Source organism: Crotalus tigris, unplaced genomic scaffold, assembly GCF_016545835.1.
Source record: "Crotalus tigris isolate CLP2741 ecotype Arizona unplaced genomic scaffold, ASM1654583v1 scf7180000023675.2660513, whole genome shotgun sequence".
Taxonomy (NCBI): Eukaryota; Metazoa; Chordata; class Lepidosauria; order Squamata; family Viperidae; genus Crotalus; species Crotalus tigris.
In genome coordinates, this window is record NW_024100112.1 from 2614577 (window position 1) to 2623105 (window position 8529).

An 8529-nucleotide genomic window follows, 5' to 3' on the forward strand; every position below is an offset into this window, starting at 1 on the left:
GGGGATCCTGGTCTCATATCTTTCAACTCTGCACAAACAACTCCACAACCTTTGGAAGAAGAGTACACTGACCCAGATGCTGTCTCCGGAGGAGACCCTTCATTCATTTGAGTGAGGGAATTGGGTTAGGATCAAGCCACCTATTAGGAAAGTCACTATGCAACCGCAGTGGAACAGATCTTCCCAAGTCCTACATCACCCAGATGCCTTGAATGGATTTATGGAGGAAGGCATTTGGGAATGGTTGGCACAGCAAGTACTGAACATCTTGCATTTCTGTCTGGTGAGAGGGAAATTTGTCCAGGAAGTTTAAATTGCCTTTCTTGTAGAAGTAGCTGAATGCATGCATGCACATGCACATGCACGCACACACACACACACACACACACACACACACACACACACACACTCAGAATCACACTGAGCCTATCCCCTTCACCTACCTCAATATAAAGTTCCCCAGGCTGGCTCTTGCTCTGTGGCACTAAGACCTTTGCATGCATATCTTCCTGCAAATTCCATGGGGAAAGGAATCATTCCCCCTCAGGTGATTCACAATTCATATGCCCTCACTGAGGAGATAGCACGAAAGGGATCTCCAAACACAAGTCCTGAATATGTTGTACTGGTGGACTAATGGTGGGACTTGTAGGTCTCACTATGTGCAATTTAAGAAATATTAATAGCCTGGCTTGCATACCAGCTAACCTCAATTTGACATCACAAACCTGGATGCACTAAATTAAGAGCTAAGGAAGGAAGCAACCCTTGAAAATGTGCAGACTTTAATTATTTACTAAGACAAAACCATGGCTGTGAAGAATTTTGGAGGCATGTGCTTCAAAAACCTGACTAGAAGCTCACAGTAAATGACATCAAACATCTAAAAATAACCAGCACAGAATATTGGACACTATAAATTTCTTTTTCACTTAACAGAACTTTTGCCCTGACTTTTAGACCTTTATGGGTTGGAAACTCCCTTTTTTGGGAGCCACTGCAGGGATCCTTTTCTGTTGCCTCTATACTGAGGCCTTCTCCTTTACATTAAAAGTTAAAAAGCTTTTCCCCATATCCTGGAACCCCCCATAGAATCACCCACGAAGACTCCCTGACCAGATCAATTCTTAATCTTGTGCTACTAAAAGTGTGTCACTCACATTTATATGGCACAAAGGGGGGATTGTAGGAAGTCAATACCCCCCCTCCCTACAGAGAAGGAAATGTTTTGGGAGATATTAAAAGACATAATATTATATTTCCCCAAAGGAATAATAAAAAAATCTTAGGCAGAAACCATCCCCTTCTCCCCCCCCCCCTAATCTTTCTGCCCCAAGCAGAAACCAGCTTTTAAAAATGCAGATTTGGTGATTCATTTAGGAAAACTAGGGCCAGGAAGCTTGGAGGTGATGCGGTTAGAAAGACAAAGACCCCCTAAAATCTACATCCCCACCCAAAATCTAAAGACATGATCTTTAGGACACAATAGGATTAATCCACCACCATTAGAATAGTAAAAGGGCACACTCAAGCTCAGGTCAAAGTACATGCTACAGGAACAGGAAGAACCTCAAATACAAAGTTGAAAGAAGGTATAAACACCCACCACTCCGAGCTCCATTTTGTTAGCTTTCCCAGAACCACATGCTGTTGGTTCTGTTCTTCAATAAACAGAACCTTCTTTCCTAAGCACTCTCCATTTTGTTTATTCCTGTCTTGGACTGCACCTGATGATTTTTCTTTCAACGAAACCAATAAAATAGAGCATATATCTGCACCAAAAACTTTGTTGTTGTTAGTTGCGAAGTTATGTCCGATCCATCGCCACCCCATGGACAACGTTCCTCCAGGCCTTCCTGTCCTCTACCATCTTCTGGAGTCCATTTAAGCTCATGCCTACTGCTTCAGTGACTCCATCCAGCCACCCCATTCTCTGTCATCCCCTTCTTCTATTGCCCTCAATCTTTCCCAGCATTAGGCTCTTCTCCAGTGAGTCCTTTCTTCTCATTAGATGGCCAAATTATTTGAGTTTCAACTTCAGGATCTGGCCTTCTAAAGAGCAGTCAGGGTTGATTTTCTCTAGGACTGATCAGTTTGAATGCCTTGCAGTCCAAGGGACTCACAGGAGTCTTCTTCAGCACCATAGTTCAAAGGCCTCAATTCTTTGGCGCTCAGGCTTTCAAAAAAAAAAAAAAAAAAGGCTAGTTAAGTGCTAATAGAGTTCTTAGATATGTATTAGTCTGTGACCCTAATACAAATTTGATTGAAAGATCTTACATGTATTTGAGAGTTGTTTAGTGGGAAATTGCTAGATTTTTCTTTTTCTTTCAAATCCAGGGAAAGTTTTTTTTTCTCATAGTATCTGCTTCCTTTAATGTTGTGATCTTATTTCAGGGATTCCTGTTCAAAACCATTTTCTGCTAGAGAAGGCAAATGTGTTTGAGCTGTGATTGAATTAAAAACAAAAATTGAAGCAAAAACCGCAAACCTTCTGAATTTCCAAAAAGAAAAGCAAAACGTATCAGATAAGACCTTCTTATCTGCCAGACAACAGACACTTCAGAGGAGAATAGCTCATAATGAAAAATCTAATGAAGAAAAGTAGACCAGACAGTCAGAACATGGTTAGAAAAGTGAGAAGGCTAGTCTCAGAGATACTATCATTGTGTTTGCATACAGTGGAAAGAGGGAACAAAGGAGGGAACAACTGTAAGACATTATGGTTAAGATTTAAAACTAAATCTAATTTGCTTTACTGAACAATTACAATAAAAATGAATTAGCCAGTTTCCAAGGAAGAATACTACTGGTATAGGCATGGGCGGTGGCGGGGGAGGGGGGAGGCTTAAATGGTTTTGTTAGTTCAAGGATGGAAAATATATTGCTCACCATCTTTTATTTTGTAGCCACCATATTTATACCCTATCTGGATGAGAGATTGTTTAGGACAGCTGACTCAGGAATTGCCCACCTCTGGTTTAGGAGAATGGAAGTAGTCTAGGCACTGTAGATTCTTTGGCATGCGATTCAAAGCCATGTATTGTTCTTAAGCTGATAGAAGTTGTGCACTGGCTTAATTTAGCTTAATTGGATGTATATTATTTTAGATAAAAAATATAAAAGAAGAGAGATTATAATAATACAGATGATAGAATTCAACAACATCAAGTACACTTCTCAAAATGTGTTGTCTCCTTCTTCCATTTCTTGTAATGCACTGGGATACTTTTACAGAAACCATTTCTCATTTGTAGTGGTTTTTGAAATGTGCATTTATATTATTTCATTACTAAACTATTCGCTGTAATTTAACACAAGACTTAAGTATATTTACACCCCAAAAAATTTGCCTAACAAATCTTAAATTTATATTGGATCTTAAAATGTTAACTCTACGTTGCATTATATTCATAGCAAACATTACAGATTCTATGAAAAACTTTAACCTGATGCATAAAAACCTAACATGCACAGTCTCCCATGTACAGCATTTCCACCCTGTTAAAAATTAAACTCCACTTTTCTAATTTAAATACTTGAATACATAAAAATGTTTTGGATTGTTAGATTCTTTTATATTTGAAACAAAGGAAATCTTCCATGAAAGGAAGTACTTCAATTAAATTGAAAGATACTGTGCCAGTTCAGTGTCTCCTCTTGTACTTTGTCTGAGCATTCTGTAAACAGCAACAAAAACCCAAGCAGATTTTCAGAAAGAAAAGGTTCGTTGTTTTTTTTAATGGAAGGAATTTATAACAATCCCTCCATTCTTAATGGGCATTACAAAACCTTTGCCATAGGTGAAACACCATAATATAAACTTACAGATTTTACAATTTCAAACTGCAGAACCAAATATTCTTACATTTCATTGTTTTTGGTGCTTACTATGACATATTTTTTTCTCTGAACAAGAGAAAAAAAGACTGAAATATGCATTGTAATTATATTATCACTCTCTCTTTCTCTCTCTGTTTTTGTATACATTAAAGAGGTTTTTACTTTATTCTCAGAAAGGATCCTGTCAAAATTCTTTACTATATCATTTTTCTCAAAGTGGCACAGAGTATCAACTTGCCATTATTCCTGTTACCTAAATAACAGGACTTAATTGAAGTATAGGAATCAAGGGGACTGGGTAGAGGTTTGTGAAATGGAATGTATTATTTGTTGGCCATTTTATAATTAAAAATGAAGATATTTTGATTTTTGAATGATCAGGAGGATGATATAATAGCAATTTCATAGTCTGCCTATGATAATGTCATCAAAATTCTTTTCATGTTTGAAAAAAAGAAAAAAATTGAATGAAAGAATGATAATAAAAAGATGTTTTCTGCCATTAATATAATATAGAATGAAAGAATGTGACTCTTATGTCCTACTTCCAAATGACTCATTTCATTTATAAAAGATTTGATTTTCACCTTTCCAAAGCTTCCTGAAGAAAGTTGTGCAGTAAATTACAAAAAGCTATTGAACTCAGTTTATATTCCTAAAATAGTATAATCCTTCTGGGATATTATTATCTGGATAGATGCAAATCAGTAGACATGTGTAGTAGAATTCTTATTAAGAAGAACAAATCCAGGATAAAATTATTTCAAATGGTGATACAAGGGACATATTTGATTAAAAATGTATAAAAGTGACTTTAGCTTTCAGATCTGTGATATTTAATTATTCCAGAAATATTTGAATGTGTTAAAAAGACCTTTTAATACTGTGATATTTTAAAAACAAAATATTTACTAATCAACTTCCAAAAGAGAGGAATATAATGAATATGTGTTTTACTCAATATTTCATCAGGAGACCAAAACAAATAAAGAGAAAGAAGCTGAACAAAACAGATCAATATAAAGTTTGGCACAAGATGGTTGAAAAAAATCATTCTGAAGAAGAAAGATATTTACACACACACACACACACACAGAGAGAGAGAGAGAGAGAGAGAGAGAGAGAGAGAGAGAGAGAGAGAGAGAGAGAGAGAGAGAGAGAGAGAAAGAGAGAGAGAGAGAGAGAGAGAGAAAGAGATACACACAATCACTTTCAATAGTTTGCTACAACGCTTTACAGGTAAGCAATATTTCTTATAAGATTTATTTTCTTGGATATGACCCTAACAGTACAATTTTATATGTCCTATTTTATATGTATTTATATGTATATATATGTAGATCTTTGGTTATTCGGGTTTTCTTCTGTGTAAAATTGGAAGTGTCTTGGTGATGTTTCGATGAAGTCACGTTCGTCATCTTCAGGCTGGTGTTTTCTGCTTCGTGCTTCTAGCACGAATAACCAAAGACCTACATACAAACACCCGCGAAAACCTCAGAAAACAAATATGTATGTATGTATGTATATATGTATATAATGCAATATATACTTATTTACTTATTCAAGTATATCTTAGTGCTTAATCACAAAGAAGTTTATATATCAGATAAACTGAAAATTTACAAAAGGTTTATTGCTGATATTTACTTTTTTAAAATGATTGGAATATATTTATTTATTTAAGTGAAATCTCTTTTTTAATGGAATAGCCAGAGTTTTGATGCAAGGGAAAAGTGACTGTTTTGCAAACAGATATCCATCTGCAAAAAGACACAAAAAAGCATCATACTGTACTTGTTTAGAAAGCTTTGGTTATGAGGATCTTGGATTTTACTATATTAATGGCCTGCTTGTGCAGGGACCACACTAATCTTTTCTGTATCATTCCAATTTTAGTATATGTGCTGCCAAAGTGAGCAGCCTGATTTATAATTTATTTCTGATGAGTATGAGTGTGCTTCCCTTGATTTTGATCTCGTCTTTTGAAGCCAAACTGAATTAGTCATCTGATGGTCCTCTTGTAGGCAGATTGAAGACAACTCTATGACAGAGTTTTACGTCTGGCTCCTATTAATCTTTGACCACTTTTGTGAGGTGTCTCTATGCCTTTGTTCTTTTCTTTCACGACAATCAATTTCTACCATTTGTTTTTCTATTAAAAGTTGGGGCATTTAGACTTCCGGTTCCGGATCAATTGGGTCGAAAAGCTGCCTTGGAGGGGCGGCTACCACTGAGGAGGTCCTCATCTCCATGGGAGAGCGGCAGCTTCTTCCACAGCCCGAGATTGCTCCTTTGGGCCGACGGTGGAAAGACTGGCCAGTAAAATGGCCATTCACCTTGCTGCTGTAACCAGAAGTCAGAAGAACATCTAAGCACAGGAGCCACAGTGGCTGAGCCGGGGGAGACTTTTTTCCCCCTCTCTTGGTTCTCCTTTTTCTTTTGTGCCTGTAAAAAGCACTTTTGAAATTATTTCCCGCTCTAAGAAAGCGGCATTTGTGAGTGTGGGAAAAAGAAGCTTGAATGGACTGAATTAATTTAAAGTGATTTTTCTTTGTTTTTATTTTTATTTTTTAATTCACTTTGAAGTCTTGGGAAAAATTTTTAATATTGAATTTACTATTGGATTTGAATTCTCCTTTCTTCTGTCTTTCCTGATCTTGTTTATGAGATTTTTGGTCTCTGGGAGAAGATTTTACATTTTACTGAGGACACCTTGTGGAAAAAGTTAAAATTGCAATTGGCTCTCTTTTCTGATAATAATAATAATAGTAGTAAAGTTGGAAGGGACCTTGGAGGTCATCTAGTCCAACCCCCTGCTCGGGCAGGAAACCCTACACCATTTCGGACAAGTGGCTGTCCTGTCTCTTCTTAAAAACTTCCAGTGTTGGAGCATTTACTGCTTCTGGAGGCAAGCTGTTCCACTGATTAATTGTTCTAACTGTCAGGAAGTTTCTCCTTAGTTCTAGGTTGCTTCTCTCCTTGATTAGTTTCCACCCGTTGCTTCTTGTCCTGCCTTCAGGTGCTTTGGAGAATAGCTTAATTCCCTCTTCTTTATGGCAGCCCCTGAGATATTGGAACACTGCTATCATGTCCCCCCTTGTCCTTCTCTTCGTTAAACTAGACATACCCAATTCTAGCAACCGTTCCTTATATGTTTTAGCCTCCAGTCCCCTAATCATCTTTGTTGCTCTTCTCTGTACTCTTTCTAGAGTCTCAACATCTTTTTTACATCGTGGTGACGATGGTGAGACTGACTTTGACTTTCAGATTATCATGAAAGGAAAATACAAAGAAATTTAACAGCTGTATTGGTGGGGGTGGATACTGATTAAATGTTCCTTGAACACAGCCTCTGCAGACTGTTTCTAATTACTTTTGAAATAGAGCAATCCTATGTTCAACTTGACTATAAGCTCATACTGGAAAAACTTTATGAATCTACTGACAAAATATGTTTGCAAATAAAATAATTTACTATGGAAATAAAAAACAGAAATTCTGCTCTGAATTTACAAACTGACCCCCAGGCTTTAGCTGAGCATTCTATAGACCAAAAAACAACAGAAGCGGGATTAACTAAAGGTAAAGAAGATTCCACTTTACTTTATATGTATGCTGATGAGATCTCCGAGGAACTAAAAAGGACTGTAACTAAACCACTTACAACTCTAATACCAACAGAAATGGACAGACAAGCTCAATGAACTGAGAACTATGGTAGCTTGGATAAGCAACTATTACCTATAAAGTTGGACATAACTGAGCCTGCTATTCATGAGTTTCAAACATGGAGACTTGACTCTTTAAAACAACAAGAGATTATTTATAAAGAAGCTAAGTCTCTAAAACAGAAAAGAGGATGTTTTTATTTGATCCAAAGGATACCACAAGGCATAAAAGGTGATTTGTTCATTGATATAGAGGCGTTGTTATGGAAACCTGTCTGGCATAAAAGGAAAGCTAGAATAAGATTTAAGAGTGTGATTTAAGGCTTTATGTAATGGGTTTAAAGGGCTAATTAGATATGGACTGATTTATGACTTAAGACAGTTAAATAAGATGTTAGATTGAATTAAAATTAATTAAAGGTTTGAATTTAATAATAGGATGTTTGTTTATGTATCAATATGTTTTGGATATAATAATTTGGGGAGGAGGCTAAAGGAATTTGATACAGATATCGAGAGATTGATTGATGGATTATAAAGTATAATAGAAATAGAAAGATATTTTCTTTTTTCTTGGTTTTGTTTTTTGTTCTTTTTTTTCCTTTCTCTTTCTTTTTTGTTTTGAATTAATATTTTTTTTTATCAGGAATGATAGCTATTTTGTAATGGAAGAAGAATAAGATAAAAGAAGAAATGATACTAATAAATGTTTATTGAATATGTTAAGGAAAAAGGCAATGGGGAGACACCTGAAGTGTTAATTATGCATTTAGATTAGAAATATGGAATATAGCAATTGAAATAGTTAAGCTTAACACAGAATTTGGATTTGTGGATCTACTTAGATGAAAGGTTATTGAGGATTGTTATGACTGACTTAGTTCTATTGAAATATATTAATTTGAATATAATATGTTATTAGAGGGAAAAGAGAGGAGGTTTTTAATGATTTTTTAAAAATGATTTAATCTGAATTTTATGAATATGATCTTGTTTGTGGACAATTGATTGCCCTGCCACC

At 35.8% G+C, this 8529-nt stretch overlaps 1 non-coding gene across 1 annotated transcript; it reads right to left on the reverse strand.

Annotated features, from left to right (window-relative positions):
• Positions 1 to 5654: 5654 nt before the first annotated feature.
• LOC120297709 lies at positions 5655 to 5760 on the reverse strand. The gene has a single exon (XR_005553865.1). It is a non-coding gene; the product is annotated as a U6 spliceosomal RNA (small nuclear RNA).
• Between the last annotated feature and the right edge of the window lie 2769 nt (positions 5761 to 8529).